This window comes from Balaenoptera borealis (assembly GCF_965194805.1).
Source record: "Balaenoptera borealis genome assembly, chromosome: 18".
Lineage (NCBI taxonomy): Eukaryota > Metazoa > Chordata > Mammalia > Artiodactyla > Balaenopteridae > Balaenoptera > Balaenoptera borealis.
In genome coordinates, this window is record NC_138877.1 from 58,073,464 (window position 1) to 58,093,225 (window position 19,762).

The following is a 19,762-nucleotide window of genomic DNA, read 5'->3' on the forward strand; positions in this document are numbered from 1 at the left end:
TAAAATTCTGTGAAAAAGTGGAAATAAAATCTTACTTCACTGAAACAAGGAAAATAATAATATTAAATTGCTAATGTTAAAAAAGTTGCATGTGATGATGGGTATTTTATGGGATTCATCATATGCATTTAAATTAATTGTGTAACCATTTTATATAGTATCCCAAATATACAATGTGCTGAAAATCATATATTTTCAAGTTTTGGAGCTTACATGGAAAAACTATGATAATTTGAAAATGTACAAAATATCATTTCATTCTTCAAAATCCATTCAAAGGTTGCAGGAGCAAAAAACATGGATTATTTCTGGCAAATAGTTGGGTAATTTGAGTGGAAGGAAATGTTGGTAATGAATCAAAATGTGCTATCTCTGAAAAAAAATCAGTTTATTCTATTCCATAAAAGCTTTCATAACTTGTTACTCTTGGAAAATACGTGTATTTGATTAGAGTATACAATTCCACCTAAATAAAAAGGAAAATGCCATAAACTGAATTCTCTTACCATTACTAGTATGCTCACAGATTCCACATATTGTATTTGGACATTAGCTATCTATCTATCTAACTATCTATCTATCTATACATCTTCACCAGAAGACTGCATGTATTTTTTCCGATCTGAAAAATATCGACTTCTAAATGTTAGACTGAATATTGGGGATTAATTTTTTTTCTAATCAGATTCGCACTGGTGTGAAGAGAATCACTACATGTGCTTATATGGAAAGTTATATCCTATTCTTTTCCTAAATTCTTTGTATATTTACTTATATAATTTGATGTAATGGGAAAAAATTAAATTAGTATGGGTACATTTTAAATATCCCAGGTAACTTAGAGTAAAAACCAATGCCGAAACAACCTTAAAACAACATTAGAGCCAGAAGGGTACGCAAGTAAGTTGCAAGTGATCAGATAAAACTTGTTCTGAATGAATGAAACTTTACTTTTACTGGAAGCTACTAGAAATAATTTTAACTATTCCAAATTTTCAAATTTTCCATATTCCAAATTTCTATTTTTTAAACTTTGTTCAACATATCATAAAAGAAACTAAATATAATATATTTTGTCTTGAATTAATAAATAATGAAATGGTATTGAACTTTTAAAATATGTAAAATACAAAAATTAAGGATAGTAAATTAGTTTAAAAACTGTTTGTGGCCAGCTAGGAACAATCAGGTGATTGACAACTCAAAAAAACATCCTAGCATTACTAACTTTAAGACAGTTTATAAGGAAAATGATGATTCTGTATTGAGGTCCAAATTACAGGCAGAGCCAATCAGTATATGCTGGGGATTTTTCCCTACTGGATTTTAGAGTAAAAACTTAAAAACATTCTGGATACCAAAAATTAGCATTCATTATTTATCTGTTAAATTGCTGTGCTCTTCTAAATTTAAAAGTAAAGGTTTTCTTGAAGAAAAGTAATAAGGTACTGTAAATGAATGTTCACAAATATGGCAAGCTGTCAAGATTCACACAGAGGCAAGTAAAGCTATAAGTGATAATGATGATAAAGAAGAGAAAGTATAATTGCATGTCTGAGGCTAATAAAATATGACAAACCATAAGAAATGCTGGCACATAAAAAGACATAGAAGTCAAACAAGACTGTCTGATGAAAATAATCTTTATTTCCTCCTCTTATTTGGTATATTCACTATTTTGCAAACTTATTAAAAATACCAAGTTCAGGGCATAAAACTCCAAGTTCAGTCGATATTCCATGTGGTACAAATTTTGGACTGTGTTATGTTAAAAGTAGAATATAAAATTTAAATAAGATTAATTTACATAGTGGCAAATTGAATCAAACCAATTAGCTAAAATAAGGAATTCTGTTATTTGAAAGAATATGCTTATTGATATAGATAAATATGCTGCTATTAGGATATAACTGAATATATTTGAATACATTAACATTTCTCCTTGGAAACTCCACCTAACATTCTTGCCAAAATAGGTTGTGGTTTTATTTTGAAAGAACACAAGGCTGAGATTTTGTCTTTGATATATTTATGTATCATTGTTTTTTAAGGGAAGTAATATGAAATGTACTACAGTCACTTAAGGTAATTTCAAGCAATATTGTCTTCTGCATTAAGAAAAGCATAGTTTATTTTACTTCTAGGTATTATTAACTACAGGAAAAGCCAAATTGCATTTTATCCCATTATATTTTGAGGTCTTTGATGGTACATTTTCGTGTTATTATTTTTGTATTCATAATCGCTAGTCAAGAACTTGGTGTATTGTTTTTCTGTTTTTCAGTTCAATTAACACCAAGCTCATAATGGCAAACATGTTTCATGGTCAACTGATATCTCATGTGTCATTTAATATTTATAGGATCTGAGTCCCATCTAAGTCACTATTTCTCAAAAGAACAGTTATTTGCTGAATAAAGTAAAGGTTTACATCAAAAACCAAGAACCTTCTTCTATGATATTCTGCCCAAGGAAAGCTAAAGTTACCTTATATTATTCCAATCTGCCACAAATGCTTCAGTTGTATTAACTTAAGTGATCCATATGCATCAAACAGAATAGCTTATTCTGCCACGAATTAAAATTAAACACTGGATTATGGTAGCTATTTTGTATGATTGAGAAAGCCCAAGCTATTTGGATATAACCATTGCCTCCAAAATTCAAGATTACTTTAAAACCACTGTCCAACAATAATTGATTGCATTGTAGTACATTAGTGAGATCTATTTTTGCAAGAACAAGAGGATTTTCTGATTATAAAGATCAAGTTGATGGGGTGCCTTCAAGATGACGGAGGAGTAAGAAGTGGAGATCACCTTCTTCCCCACAAATATATCAAAACTACATCTACATGTGGAACAACTCCTGAAGAACACATACTGAACACTGGCGGAAGACTTCAGACTTCCCAAAAGACACCCTCAGGTGACCTACATGCAGAGGCGGAGCCAAATCCTAAGCTGAACACCAGGAGCTGTGCGAACAAAGAAGAGAAAGGGAAATCTCTCCCGGCGCCTCAGGAGCAGTGGATTAAATCTCCACAATCAACTTGATGTACCCTGAATCTGTGGAATATCTGAATAGACAACGAATCATCCCAAAATTGAGGCAGTGGACTTTGGGAGCAACTGTAGACTTGGGGTTTGCTTTCTGCATTGAATTTGTTTCTGGTTTTATGTTTATCTTAGTTTAGTATTTAGAGCTTATTATCATTCTTAGATTTGTTTATTTATTTGGTTGCTCTCTTCCTTTTATTTTTTTTTATATATATACATATTTTTTTCTATTTTTTCCTTTTTCTCTTTTTGTGAGTGTGTATGTGTATGCTTCGTTGTGTGATTTTGTCTGTATAGCTTTGTTTTTGCCATTTGTCCCAGGGTTCTGACTGTCCATTTTTTGTTTTATGGGGTTTTTTTTTTTGTTTTTTTTAGTATAGTTTTTAGTGCTTGTTATCATTGGAGGATTTGTTTTTTGGTTTGGTTGTTCTCTTCTTTCTTTTTCTCTTTCTTTTTTTTTGTTTTTGTTTTTTTACTTTTTACTTTTTTATTTTTAATAATTTTTTTCTATTTTAATAACTTTATTTGATTTTATTTTTTCGTTCTTTCCTTTTTTTCTCCCTTTTCTCGTGAGCCGTGTGAATGACAGGGTCTTGGTGCTGTGGCTGGGTGTCAGGCCTGAGCCTCTGAGGTGGGAGAGCCGAATTCAGGACAATGGTCCACCAGAGTCCTCCGGCCCCACGTAATATCAAATGACGAAAGCTCTCCCAGAGCTCTCCATCTCAGTGCTAAGACCCAGCTCCACTCAACGAGCAGCAAGCTGCAGTGCTGGACACCCTATGCCAAACAACTAGCAAGACAGGAATACAAACCCACCCATTAGGAGAAGGTCTGCCTAAAATCATAATAAGGTCACAGACACCCCAAAACACACCACCGGACATGGTCCTGTCCACCAGAAAGACAAGATCCAGCCTCTTCCACCAAAACAGAGGCACTAGTCCCCTCCACCAGAAAGCCTACAGAAGCCACCAAAGCAACCTTACCCACTGGGGGAAGACACCAAAAACAATGGGAACTATGAACCTGCAACCTGCAAAAAAGAGACCCCAAACAGAGTAAGTTAAGCAAAATGTGAAGACAGAGAAATAAGCAGTAGATGAAGAAGCAAGATAAAAACCCACAAGACCAAACTAATGAAGAGGAAATAGGCAGTCTACCAGAAAAATAATTCAGACTAATGATAGTAAAGATGATTCAAAATCTTGGAAATAGAATGGAGAAAATATAAGACACGTTTAACAAGGAACTAGAAGAACTAAAGAGCAAACAAACAATGATGAACAACACAAGAAATGAGATTAAAAATTCTCTAGAAGGAATCAATAGCAGAATAACTGAGGAAGAAAAATGGATAAGTGACCTGGAAGATAAAATAGTGGAAATAACTACCACAGAGCAGAATAAAGGAAGCAGAATGAAAAGAATAAAAGACAATCTCAGAGACCTCTGTGACAATATTAAATGCACCAATATTCGAATTATAGGGGTCCCAGAAGAAGAAGAGAAAATAAAAAGGGACTGAGAAAATATTTAAAGAGATTATAGTTGAAAACTTCCCTAATATGGGTAAAGAAAGTGTCAGTCAAGGCCAGGAAGCTCAAAGAGTCCCATACAGGATAAATCCAAGGAGAAACAGGCCAAGACACATATTAATCACACTATTAAAAATTAAATACAAAGAAAAAATATTAAAAGCAGCAACAGAAAAACAACAGTTAACATACAAGGGAATCCCCATAAGGTTAACAGCTGATCTTTCAGCAGAAACTCTGTAAGCCAGAAGGGAGTAGCAGGACATATTTAAAGTGATGAAAGGGAAAAACCTACAACCAAGATTACCCTACCCAGCAAGGATCTCATTCAGATTCGATGGAGAAATTAAAATCTTTATAGACATGCAAAACCTAAGAGAATTCAGCACCACGAAACCAGCTCTACAACAAATTCTAAAGGAACCTCTCTAGGCAGGAAACAAAAGAGAAGGAAAAGAATTACAATAACAAACCCAAAACAATTAAGAAAATGGTAATAGGAATATACATGTTGATAACTACCTTAAATGTAAATGGATTAAATGCTCCAACCAAAAGACATAGACTGGCTGAATGGGTACAAAAACAAGACCCATACAAATGCTGTCTACAAGAGACTGACTTCAGACCTAAGGACACATACAGACTGAAAGTGAAGGGATGGAAAAAGATAGTCTATGCAAATGGAAATCAAAAGAAAGCTGGAGTAGTGATTTTCAGATCAGACAAAATAGACTTTAAAATAAAGACTATTACAAGAGAAAAAGAAGGACACTACATAATGATCAAGGGATCAATCCAAGAAGAAGATAAAACAATTGTAAATATTTATGCACCCAACACAGGAGAACCTCAACACATAAGGCAAATGCTAACAGCCATAAAAGGGGAAATGGACAGTAACACAATCATAGTAGGGGACTTTAACACCCCACTTTCACCAATGGGCAGATCATCCAAAATGAAAATAAATACAGAAACACAAGCTTTAAATGATACATAAAACAAGATGGACTTAATTGATAATAATAGGACATTCCATCCAAAAAGGGTAGATTACAATTTCTTCTCAAATGTTCATGGAACATTCTCCAGGATAGATCATATCTTGGATCAGAAATCAAGCCTTGGTAAATTTAAGAAAATTTAAATCATATCAAGTATCTTTTCTGACCACAATGCTATGAGACTACATTTCAATTACAGGAAAAAATCTGTAAAAAATACAAACATGGAGGCTAAACAATACACTACTAAATAACCGAGAGATCACTGAAGAAGTAAAAGTGGAAATCAAAAAATACCTAGAAACAAATGACAATGAAAACATGATGACCCAAAACCTATGGGATGCAACAAAAGCAGTTCTAAGAGGGAAGTTTATAGCAATACAATCCTACCTCAAGAAACAAGAAACATCTCAAATAAATAACCTAACCTTACACTTAAGCAATTAGAGAAAGAAGAACAAAAATAACCCCAAAGTTAGCAGAAGGAGAGAAATCATAAAGATTAGATTAGAAATAAATGAAAAAGAAATGAAGGAAACAATAGCAAAGATCAATAAAACTAAAAGCTGGTTCTTTGAGAAGATAAACAAAATTGATAAACCATTAGCCAGACTCATCAAGAAAAAAAGCGAGAAGACTCAAATCAATAGAATTAGAAATGAAAAAGGAGAAGTAACAACTGACACTGCAGAAATACAAAGGATCATGAGAGATTACTACAAGCAACTATATACCAATAAAATAGACAACCTGGAAGAAATGGACAAATTCTTAGAAATGTACAACCTTCTGAGACTGAACCAGGAAGAAATAGAAAATATAAAGACACCAATCACAAGCACTGAAATTGAAACACTGATTAAAAACCTTCCAACAAACAAAAGCCCAGGACCAGAAGACTGGACTGGTGATTTCTATCAAACACTTAGAGGAGAGCTAACACCTACCCTTCTCAAACTCTTCCAAAATATAGCACAGGGAGGAACACTCCCAAACTCATTCTACAAGGCCACCATCACCCTGATACCAAAACCAGACAAAGATACCACAAAAAAATAAAACTACAGGCCAATATCACTGATGAACAAAGATGCAAAATTCCTCAACAAAATACTAGCAAACAACAGCACATTAAAAGGATCATACACCATGATCAAGTGGGGTTTATCCCAGGAAAGCAAGGATTCTTCAGTATATGCAAATCAATCAGTGTGATAAACCATATTAACAAATTGAAGGAGAAAAACCATATGATCATCTCAATAGATGCAGAAGAAGCTTATGACAAAATTCAACACCATTTATGATAAAAACCCTCCAGAAAGTAGGCATACAGGGAACTTACCTCAACATAATAAAGGCCATATATGACAAACCCACAGCTAACATCATTCTCAATGGTGAACAACTTAAACCATTTCCACTATGATCAGGAACAAGACAAGGTTGTCCACTCTCACCACTATTGTTCAACATAGTTATGGAAGTTTTAGCCACAGCAATCAGAGCAGAAACAGAAATAAAAGGAATCCAAATCAGAAAAGAAGAAGTAAAACTGTCACTGTTTGCAGATGACATGATACAATACATAGAGAATCCTAAAGATGTTACAAGAAAACTACTAGAGCTAATTAATGACTTTGGTAAAATGGCAGGATACAAAATTAATGCACAGAAATCTCTTGCATTCTTATACACTAATGATGAAAAATCTGAAAGAGAAATTAAGGAAACACTCCCAATTACCATTGCAACAAAAAGAATAAAGTACCTAGGAATAAACCTACCTAAGGAGAAAAAAGACCTGTATGCAGAAAACTATAAGACACTGATGAAAGAAATTAAAGATGATACAAACAGATGGAGAGATATACCATGTTGCTGGATTCGAAGAATCCACATTGTGAAAATGACTATCCTACCCAAAGCAATCTACAGCTTCAATGCAATCCCTATCAAACTACCAATGGCATTTTTCACAGAACTTGAACAAAAAATTTCACAATTTGTATGGAAACACAAAAGACCCCAAATAGCCAAAGCAATCTTGAGAAAGAAAAGTGGAGCTAGAGGAATCAGACTCCCTGACTTCAAACTATACTACAGGGCAACAATAATCAAGACAGTATGATACTGGCACAAAAACAGAAATATAGATCAATGGAACAGGATAGAAAGCCCAGAGATAAACCCACACAAATTTGGGCACCTTATCTTTGATAAAAGAGGCAAGAATGTACCATGGAGAAAAGACAGATTCTTCAGTAAGTGGTGCTGGGAAAACTGGACAGCTATATGTAAAAGAATGAAATTAGAACACTCTCTAACACCACACACAAAAATAAACTCAAAATGGATTAACGTCCTAAATGTAAGGCCAGACACTTTAAAACTCTTAGAGGAAAACATAGGCAGAACACTCCATGACATAAATCACAACAAGATCCTTTTTGACCCACCTCCTAGAGAGATGGAAATGAAAACAAAAATAAACAAATGGGACCTAATGAAACTTAAAACCTTCTGCACAGCAAAGGAAAACATAAACAACACAAAAAGACAACCCTCTGAATGGGTGAAAATACTTGCAAATGAAGCAACTGACAAAGGATTAATCTCCAAAATATGCAAGCAGCTCATGCAGCTCAGTATCAACAAAACAAACAACCCAATCCAAAAATGAGCAGAAGACCTAAATAGACATTTCTCCAAAGAAGATGTATAGATTACCAACCAACACATGAAAGGATGCTTAACATCACTAATCATTAGAGAAATGCAAATCAAAACTACAATGAGGTATCACCTCACACCAGTCAGAATGGCCATCATCAAAAAATCTACAAACAGTAAATGCTGGAGAGGGTGTGGAAAAAAGGGAACCCTCTTGCACTGTTGGTGGGGATGTAAATTGATACAGCCACTATGGAGAACAGAATGGAGGTTCCTTAAAAAACTAAAAACACAACTACCATACGACCCAGCAATCCCGCTACTGGGCATATACCCTGAGAAAACCATAATTCAAAAATAGTCAGATACCGCAATGTTCATTGCAGCACTATTTACAATAGCCAGGACATGGAAGCAACCTAAGTGTCCATTGACAGATGAATGGATAAAGAAGTTGTGGCACATATATACAATGGAATATTACTCAGCCATAAAAGAAAATGAAATTTTGTTATTTGCAGTGAGGTGGATGGACTTAGCATCTGTCATACAGAGTGAAGTAAGTCAGAAAGAGAAAAACAAATACCGTATGCTAACCCATATATATGGAATCCAAAAAAAAAAAAAAAAGGTTCTGAAGAAGCTAGGGGCAGGACAGGGATAAAGACGTAGACGTGGAGAGTGGACTTAAGGACACGGGGAGTGGGAGGGGTGGCCTGGGACGAGCTGAGAGAGTGGCATTGACATATATACACTACCAAATGTAGAATGGATCGCTGGTGGGAAGCAGCTGCATAGCACAGGGAGATCAGCTTGGTGCTTTGTGACCACCTAGAGGGGTAGGATAGGGAGGGTAGGAGGGAGATGCAAGAGAGAGGTGATATGGAGATATGTGTATACGTATGGCTGATTCACTTTGTTATACAGCAGAAGCTAACGCACCATTGTAGAACAATTATACTCCAATAAAGAGGTTGAAAAAAAAATACCATTATGATGTGACAGCCACCATCATCCATTTTAAAAGTACAAGACAAGCTCTTTAACAGTCAGACATTTTACATCATTCCTTATACTCCTTCAAATTATATTTCCATTTCACTTCCCCTGCAGAATTTTATTCTGTTGTAGTACATTGATATTTTTATGGTTGACAGTCTTTTATTGGTCAGTCTCTCATATATCACAGCAACAAACATGTACACAATTTTTAAAAATTTGTTTCTATAACTGCAAATAATAAATAATTACTAAATTAGAAAAAAAAAGAAAAGAATAGCTTTATTGTTTTGCCAGGCAAAGGGGGACACAGAGGGTTCCTGCCCTTGAACTGTGTTATTCTTTTCTATTGGAATACAGAAAAAGAAGTCTTTCAAATCTAATACAGTGAATTATTCATAATCTCCAGGTATCTTTGTGAGCAAGGTATATGAGTCTGGAACTGTAGGGTGAATGTCCTGAACTTTCATTTGTGGCTCACAGATCCTGAATGAATCAGTATTCATTGGTATGAGGTTTCTTGACCAGAGGAATAGGAGTATTATAAGGAGACCTGCAGCGTCTAATTAGTCCATACTTTAGACATTAATTTAAAACCAGCTGGATTCCTTGTACGGCCTCTTTCACAAGAGGGTACTGTTTTTTTCTCCTTGGATGAGGCTTTTTACAGTGACAGAGATTGGGGCAGCGAATCTGACCTGTCCAGGTGCCCTGTCAGCCCAGACAGCCTTACTCAGTTTTTCTGTGATCTTCTATGGGATCAGCTTGGTTTCTTCTTCCTTTGATGGTTCAAGCAATTATACACCAATAAAGATTAAAAAAAAAAAAAAAGTAATACCTAGCTTATGAGCAGTAAAAAAAAAAAGAAGGCCCAAACCGAATTTCCAATGGTGAAAACAACAACATCTGAGATGAAAAATACACAGAGGCAGGGGGATTAACAACAGATTAGACAGTGCAGATGAAAACTTGAGAGAACTTGAAGACACAGCAATAGAAACTATCCAAAATTAAACAAAGAGTGCAGTGAGCTGTGTGTGACCACTTCACACAGGCTAATAATATACATGTAAATAGAACCACCATAGTGGGAGGGGCTGTATAATATTTGAAAAATTTATGGCAAATAGTTTTCAAATATTATGTAAAGTATAAACTCACAGATCTGAGAATCCCAATGAACTGCAGGCACAAAAAGCATGAATAAAACATCATCAAGGCGCAGCATAATCAAATTTCTCAAAACTAGTGATAAAGAGAATATGTTACAGGTATGTAGAGAATAAAAGACACCTTATATAAGGAGGCTCAATATAATGAGAGCAGATTTCCAGTCAAAAATATGGTGAAAATTAAAAATACTGAAAGAAAGAAAGAATTAATCCAGAATTTGATACCCGGTGAAAATGACTTTCCAAAATGACAGCAAAATAAATCATTTTTCTGAAAGAATTTATCACCAGTAGACATGCACTGCATAAATGTTAAAGGATGTCATTTAGGCAGAAGGCAATGATACTAGAGGAAATCTGCATCTGCACAAATGAATGCAGACTGCCAGAAATGGTAACTTGGGTAAATGAAAAATACTTTTCTTATGGTTTATATCTTTTTTAAAAAAAAATTGGCTGTTGAAAATAAAACTAATAAAAATGTAAAAAAAAAAAAATCAAGTTGATATTTTATACCATTTTAATCGCTGTTCCACAATTTCCTATTCTGTAAAATAAGGACCATTACCTAAATCACAGTTATTATGAGAGTTAATTGTACAGAAGAGCATGTGTCACCTGCTAAGGACTCTGTAAGTTAATCTTAATAATGATAAGCTGCACATCTGATTTTTGGACTTAGAGACTTCCTAATCAATTAGACCATCTTAGCCTGGCATCTCTAGAAAACAACTTGTTGTGAAGCTTATTTGTAGATACCTTATTGGACATAATGATCCCATCACAGAAGGAATTAGGAAAAATGTAAAATAAGGTGATGTGTCACCATGCTGGCCACAGCTTCTCAAAAAACAAAGCCATTTGTTTAGGCATTCATTAATTCTGTCCATATAGAACCACCTTGCCTCTAAACAATCTGATGCAAGAGCGAGGAAGTAAGAGAAAGAAATTTATTAGCTGGCTCATTTTGACATTTTTTGTTTTTAAAACAACAAAACTATTTATTTGTTCATTGTTTCCTAAGATGTGATAACTGCAGTCTACTTCTGATTTAGGTCCCCTGGGCTTTTTGAGCACACATATTGCTCACCTTAGATGTAACATGTTTTCTGATCCTAAAACTATTAGGTCCTTGGGTCTAGCTGGACTTGGGTACCATGACTTCTGAAGCTCTGGTTAAGTCTGCTAAATAGAACACAGAGGTCTTCTCTCACCCCAGAGTATTCTAAGAGAACTAGTGAAGATCAGAAATTAAATCTTGATGGCAGCAGGGAATGATTTTTATTGAGCAATATGAGGAGACTAGAGGAGCCTGATTAATCAAGGGAGAATCATGACTGGGATACAGTGTATCCCTGGCAACACTCAGGCCAATTAATATCCTCATAGGTTTTGGTTCTCTTCTAAGAATATGATAATAACATGCACATACATATGCCATGATAGGATAAATGAAAATCCAACCCTTCAAGGGGGTGGCCAGTTGCAATATTTTAAAAAGTTAAAGTGAGATAGTGACTCAAGCTACGGCCAACTGCTGAAGGTAATCCTAAAAACTGTAATTGATATTCATCATTTCTCTACTCAACCATATATTTAGAGTTTACTTACACTGAGGTAGCATTTCAGATGATTTTATTTGCTTGCCTGTGGGCCCTGAGCCTTTGAAGCTCTACTGTTCTGAGGCAAAGAATGCTGTAATTCATTATTCAGAATTAGAACTTAACAAAGTGCAAAGACATACCCCACTGAATCTCCTCAGCTTCATATATACTCTCACCCTGTCCATTATTTAGTAGCTATTCTAGCTTTTCATGGAAATCAGCGTCAATGTCCCTACCGACACATTGACAAATCCACTGGCACCAGGAATCCCAAATTGCCAGAGTCACAGCTTCTCGTCAACTTCAGTAAACTCTTAACTTTTCCCATGGACAGTAATGCCCTGCACTCCTCAAGAGATCAAGAAATATAAATTGCCAAGGTCTTAGGTTTCTAGGATTGGAAGCAAAATGTTCATAAATGGGTCCTTGAGCATAATGGTGAAAGGAACAAAACTTTCTTCGGTGTCTTGATTTCTGGACCCCATTTATTGTGGCATTTGAGACTCAACACTATATATTGACTGATTGTTCAGGACATACATTGTAATTTGTAGGACAGCATCTGAATCTTTCAAGATATTTTTTTTCTTTAATGGACCATTATACCAGCCTAGGTTTAATAAGCCTGCTGCTTTTTGGTAATGGGAAATATGGTAAGATCAGTGACCCACATAACTGTGATCCCACTATTCCCCATCTTTTATGGTAAAATGAGTGTCTTCTCTGAATAAGGCATTCTTTAAACTCTCAGATTGTGTTGCTTAAGAAGGTTTTCTGAGCTATTTACTTGGGGAAATAGTGCCATGCTTAGGTTTTAGGAATAGCACTGCTAATAGATTCAGCATTTAGTATTGGCACCCTTAAATAAGCCTGGGTAAAATGGAGTCCATGTTGAGACAATACATTGCCATTAGTCCTGCTATTATGGACAATCTCTTCGTTTGCCTATTGTGCAAACATTGGGTTATGGAGGAGAAAAGCTGGCTCATCTCACTAGGTCAGTCATACTGTCCACCTGATAAAACTCCCTAAATGATGGTCTCTGGTGGACATTAATGTGAGACACTAAAATCACAAACCCTTTTCCATCTCATTGTTCCATTCACATCTCTTCCCAGGTCTCTTTCCCCCAGTATTCCAGCATCATACTATCCAAGTCCCACGTTACCCAGGACAAGCCATTATTTTCCGCACTAGGGAGATATCAATGGTAAACCATGCATTAGGTAACTTCTCCCTCCAATTTTCATGAGACAATGAAGTGTATTGCTCACAGCTCTGTCCATTTAGAAATGTTTTCTTTACCACAGTTCTTCAGGGCTTTCCCTGAATGGAATAAAAATGCAACTGCTATCCATTTGGGGCTACCACCATAATATTTGATGATCTGTTTGTGAACTAGGTCCAAGTCTTTTCCTCCCCTCCTCAGTGGCTCATAGGGAATATGCCATAGAACAATGGAGGAGAGTTGAAGGACTTTTTTTTTGTTTGTTTGTTTGTTTTGTTTTTTTTTTTTAATTTATTTATTTTATTTATTTATTTTTGGCTGTGTTGGGTCTTCCTTGCTGCATGCGGGCCTTCCCTAGTTGCATCGAGTGGGGGACACTCTTCCTTCTGGTACACAGCTTCTCACTGCGGTGGCCTCTCCCGTTGTGGAGCACGGGCTCTAGGCCTGCGGGCTTCAGTAGTTGTGGCTCAGGGGCTCCAGAGCACAGGCTCAGCAGTTGTGGTGCACGGGCTTAGCTGCTCCACAGCATGTGGGATCCTCCCGGCCCAGGGCTCAAACCCGTGTCTCCTGCATTGGCAGGCGGATTCTCAACCACTGCGCCACCAGGGAAGCCCCAGAAGGACGTTTTGATACAAAATAAATAAGTACCTTGTTAGGTACTAAGAGCAAAAAGCATTCACCAAACTAAAAGCTACATATAAAATATCAGAGGCTTTATTGATATGTTCCAGATAAAATATAATGCCTGGCATTTTAGTCTATCCAATGATTAATGTTATGGTACTCTTCTGCTTTCCAAAGAGATTCAGATAGTGAATTAAAAGGAACTTTGATGGATACAAGTCTCTCTGCATCTTTAAAATCCCTGATGTTGGTGTTTTCTCTTTAAACTTTCTAGAATACTGTTTTGCTTTGGATATAGTATCTTGACCAGAGGATTGGTAGTTTCAGAGGCTTCCTTTAGGGCCTCCTAGCACAAAGGTCCAATGTGGGAAGCAATGTGTGGCTTCTTTATACTAACTATATCTATCCCGAATAGATACTTGAGGACTGTAAAATAAACAGTGTCCAATGACACATTAGGCATTCTCTGTGATAAGCATAATCCAACCATTTATTACTTGGTGTTCATATATTAGTCAATCCAGAAGATTATTTTAGCATTTCATGTAACTTGATTTCAGTGTCAGCTCAGACATTATATCTGAAAATAATTTTTTAAAATTCTAGAAACTTTCATTTCTCTGGTGCACAGTTTCATTGGCAAATTGCAGAAGCCCCATTTGGAGAAGAATCACCAGACATATATAGTGGCACCGACAGATCCTTCTGCAAGAAGACCTTTCCCCACTTCAATCAATGGAAAATGACTTAGATTGGGAAGCCTAGGAAAGCAGTATTATTTACCACCACGGTGGCTTGGATCAGCCTTCTGACCTTCCATCTTACCCTTTAGAATACTGCTTTTCATTAAATGCCTTCAGAACAAAACATGCTGATTGCCACTCCTGTCTTGAGAGCCACTGTGGAAATATTCATTTACCTTCAATAGTTCTGTGCTGCTCTCCGGATTTCAACATTCCAGAGCCCCATCACACTTATTAACATTAGGGATACCAGTTCCATACGGTATCTCTTAGTGTTATTTGAAACTTATAGTAGATAAGCAACATATAGCTTCTCAAAGATGCTGTATTATACCACACTTTACTGTACATTCCATATTGTCTTAATGAAGAGAGTATCTTCTTGGCTTTCCCAGAAAACACAGATTAATGGTGAGCACCTGTTATGGGATGAATTGTGCATCTCCAAATTCATAAATTGAAGTTTTAATGTCTAATACCTCAGAATGTGAGTGTAATTAGAAACAGGATCTTTAAAGAGATAATTCATTAATGAAGTGATTAGGTGGGCCTAATCCAGTATGCCTGGTTTCCTTATAAAAAGAAGAAATTTAGACACAGTTATAGAGGAAAGACCACATAGAAAGAGAGGGAGAAGATGGTCATGTACAAACCAAGGAAAGAGGCCTTAGAAGAAATTGAGCCTGCCAACACCTTGATCTAGGACACCTAGCTTCCAGAACTGTGAGAAAATAAACTTCTGTTGCATAAGCCACCAGGATTGTGGTACCTTATTATGGCAGCCCTAAACTAATTCAGTAGCCATATCTTAGTTAGAAATCTATTCCAAGAGATCTATGTAAATTTCATCTTTATACATTTGAATACCAATATTCTTCACTGAATTCCAGAATCGTATACCCAAATGAAAACTCAATATTTACATTTGGAGGTCTACATTTTTTTAAATTTAGCATATGAAAAATTGAGCTCCTTATAGTTCATGAAAATGACATAATTGTATTCTCCCATTCTAAATTGTTGACAGGTCAACTCTTCCAATTGTTCAGGCAAAAATCTCCGTATCAAATTTGACTACTCTTTGGTAGGAGTAAAGTGAATAAGGGGGAGTAAAATAGAAAATAAAGTCATTGTAGTAAGAAATAACACAAAACCAAATTTATTGTACAGTTTGTAGGTCACTGTAATAACTACAGCTTGAGATGAGATGGGAAGACAGTAGATAATTACAAGCGCAGGAGTGATCTGCCTTAAATTTTAAGAGGATTATACTAGCCACTGCAATAAGAAGAAGTGAAAGGGGAGCAACATAGAAGAAGAGATACACTAAGAGCATTATTACAAAACTGCAGGATAAAAATGACTGTGTTAGTGCAGGGTGGTAGTATGATGTGATGAGTGTTATTTAGATATTTTCAGATATTTACCACCTACTTTTCTTAACTCCTACATCAATTATTATACATTTAACAAAAATATTTTAAAAGGAATCCCACCTAAATAACTTGGTTATATTTTTGTTTCCTTAAATTCTTACAGAAATCATTATCAGTTTAACCATAAGTAATACTGAGAGATAAATTATGTGTACTGTATGTGCTTACACCCCTGTAATAGGAAGCTAGAATGATATAAATGACACCGTCTAATTTCTTTAATATTAGTATAAATGTAATGAATATTCCACAGGTTACATGTTCAAATGCATTTTTTTCTGTTGTCTTATTATATGTTATTTTTTATTTTATTTTAATCCTTTGAACACTATCTAATGTGAGTTCATTGATGAAAAATGGATGTCTACATATATGGATATCAAAGATGTCTATATACATAATAGTTATTTTTCAGATTCTCCATAGAAAATATTTTTAAAGTTATGAATGTCATTAATGTAAAATTTGTTTAAAGCTTCTGGTAATTAAATACTTGATTGTCCCTATATGAGTGAGTTTGTATGACAGAAAGATGTTTAAGTTACTTGGATTATAATCAGAGAGCTACTGAATAAATTCTCGATTCCTTTGAGAACATACTGGAATGCACAAGTTGATTTACCTAATTTTTTCACCATATTTGAAATATTCATGTTCATTCAAAAGCTTTAGATTATTATCTCTCCAAATAAGTATAATATATATATTAAAATTCATATACAAATATGCTTTTGCAAAACCTTCAATGTACTATTTGCCCCTGTCTGCTAGTAGTCTTAGCATACACTATCCAGAAGAAAGATTTTCATTTAAATAGTCCAGTAGGAAAACTTATATAAACTTTCCAGATCTGCAAAAGAAATACTTTGATAGTAGAGGTGATTTAAATTAGTGCTGATTTACACCCCTTTTTAGAATATTTGCCTGTCAGCTCAGTGCTTAACATGGAGATAATTAGAGCTATTTTGCCCACAAAAGATGATTGTTAAGGCCAGCAACAATACACACTGAATGATTAAAGGGCCTCAGAAGCAGAAATAGAAAGGCAATTTTCATTAGAGTGTATTTTCTTTTCTGCTTTTGACCTCATAGATTAGATTTTTGAAAGAATAATACCTCTTATTCAAGATACTGGATAGGGCAAAATGACTGGGTTGACTTCTCGAACAAGGATAAAGGAATTATGTATTTCTCTGTTAAAGATGATATATTTTATAAAGCATATTCATTTAAACAAAATCATACATATTCATATTTTACTGTTAATTTATCACTGAAATTTTAAGGGGAATGAAATGATAACCACTTACTCTCTTTTTTTTACCACCTTGGATTTTTTTAACTGCGATGAAATTCATGTAACATACCATGAACCAACTTAAAATGGACAATTCAGTGGCATGTAGCACATTCACAGTGTTACACAATCACCATGTATCTCTAGTTTCAAAATTTTTTATTACTCCAGAAGAATAATCAGGACCCATTAAGTAATCTCCATTTAGAATTTCTACATCCTAAGCTGAAGCAGCTATCTCTTTTGCATCAATATTTGCAAGAAATGGAGAATACCCATTTGTCAAGATGAACTCGTTTTGTTTGTTTGCTAGTTTGGTTTTTAGTTTTTTGGGGGTCTTTTTGTTTGTCTGTTTGTTTTTGGTCCTGAATAAAGTACAAAGATATTCCTGGAGCTAAGGAAGAGCTTTGACTTTTGACAATGGTGGATCCATAAATTTCTCATCTGTCTTGTGCTGCTTCTTTCTCTGCACAGAAAGTGTTTAGTCATATGCAAAGATTTTTTTCCCCTTGAATTAAACATCCTTGAGGTTTTTGGAATTTTTATACTACTAAAGTTAATTTCAGTTAAGGAGAAATTCCAAATTATGTTAGTTATATTTAGAGGAACTAGGTTGAGATAGACATATCTAATAGAAGGGTAATAACCACCCTTCTTATTCCCATTTTTGTGCCAGTTCCAAGAACTTTTTTTTAGTAGGGGGTAATCCTGGATTTAGTTGCTATGTATTGTGTCACTTAAAAATAGCCTTCCAGGAATACACAGCAGATTGAAGCTGTCAAGTTTCTCCCTGTAAAATAGGTTCCCACTTGCTATGCACTTCCCTTCCTCTTTTTGTACTTTGTGACTTCATTTTCCCTTTCTTAAGCTTAGCCCTGGAATGACTATTCTTGGCTTTGAACTTCTACTGAGTATACAGCGTCTCCATTTCTTATATATTATTTTATAAGATGGGAAATGGTATCTTTTAATAACTGAATGTTTTCAATTTTAGTTTAATCAAAATATGAATAACTTTTAAAGTTGGTGCTTTTCTTTGTTTTATAAAGATATTTATTTGAATGCAGTTGTTTAAAACAATACATTACTAAAATATTTGTCTACTAATTGAGAGACATTAGGAATGCTCACTAAAGAAGCGGATTTATGATTTTTTTTCTTTCAAGATGGGCAGACTACATAACCTTTATTGGCCTCAGTTGACCCATTCGCAAGGCAGATATAACAATAGAATCAACTTATGAATTAATTGTGGATCTCTAGTAATTTAATGCATGCATGTAAAATGCTTAGAACAATGACTGGCACAATATGTTCTCTCTATTTTTACTAAAATGGTTCAACTTATTTGTCCTAACTGGGATGACCAACTGATTTTTTTTAATGGCAGTTATTTGCTTTGTGCATCTATTATATTTATTTAATTAATGCCTACCTTTAAAAGTTTACGTATATATTACTTATACTTAAATATCAATGTACCCCTTTATCTACCAAGATGCTTGCTTATGGTTTTATTCTTATAACACTCATACTTAATTTGCAAATAAAATTCAACAGTTTTATTTAATAACTATGGTGCCAGGCTATAGTTTCTTTTTCCTTCCTCTCCCTTATTATACATCTATTTAATGTAAGAAAATAGTTATTTTCTTTTATTAGACTACAAAATACTTTATCATGATTAGATTATCAATAAAAATATTCCTAGATTCATTGACTACTCCTGTTTTTTCTCAATGCAATCTACATTGGCATGTCTGTTTGAATGTTGGCAGACTTTACTGAACTGTGGTGAAAGTCTCAGCCTCTAAAGGCAAAGTGAATGGCTTAAAAACTGTATTACATCCTGTGTTCCTGTGTCCTACATAGATATTTAATTTCTTAAGCTTTGTTATCCTCATTTGGAAATTAGTAATACTATTTTGTCCATATAATTCTTGTAAGAAATGAAATACATATTATATGCAAAAGACAGAACAGTGTTTGGTAAAATATACATAATAAGTGCTGAATATAATTATTATATAGTTCCAATATGATTTTCATGGAGCTTATCAATTATATAAGTATTTCTCTCAAATATATGTTGTATCTTTGAAATTTTTAACATCCAGCAAGTTTTGGTTTTGCTGATTCATGGGTGATGGTGGTATACTGGACTTTTTCCTACTATAGATAGCCTATTACTGGGTAAAAAGAATTTGATACAACCTTTTAAAAAATAGTCTTCTCTTTTCTAGCTTACAATGTATAAGAAAAAAATATAATGCCTGTTTGGTTATGTTTCCATTGGTATTGACCTGTTCTTGAAATCTGGAATGTTTTTTGGTTTTCATGGGTTTATAATTGGTATTCAGAAAAGTTAGCAACACATACCTA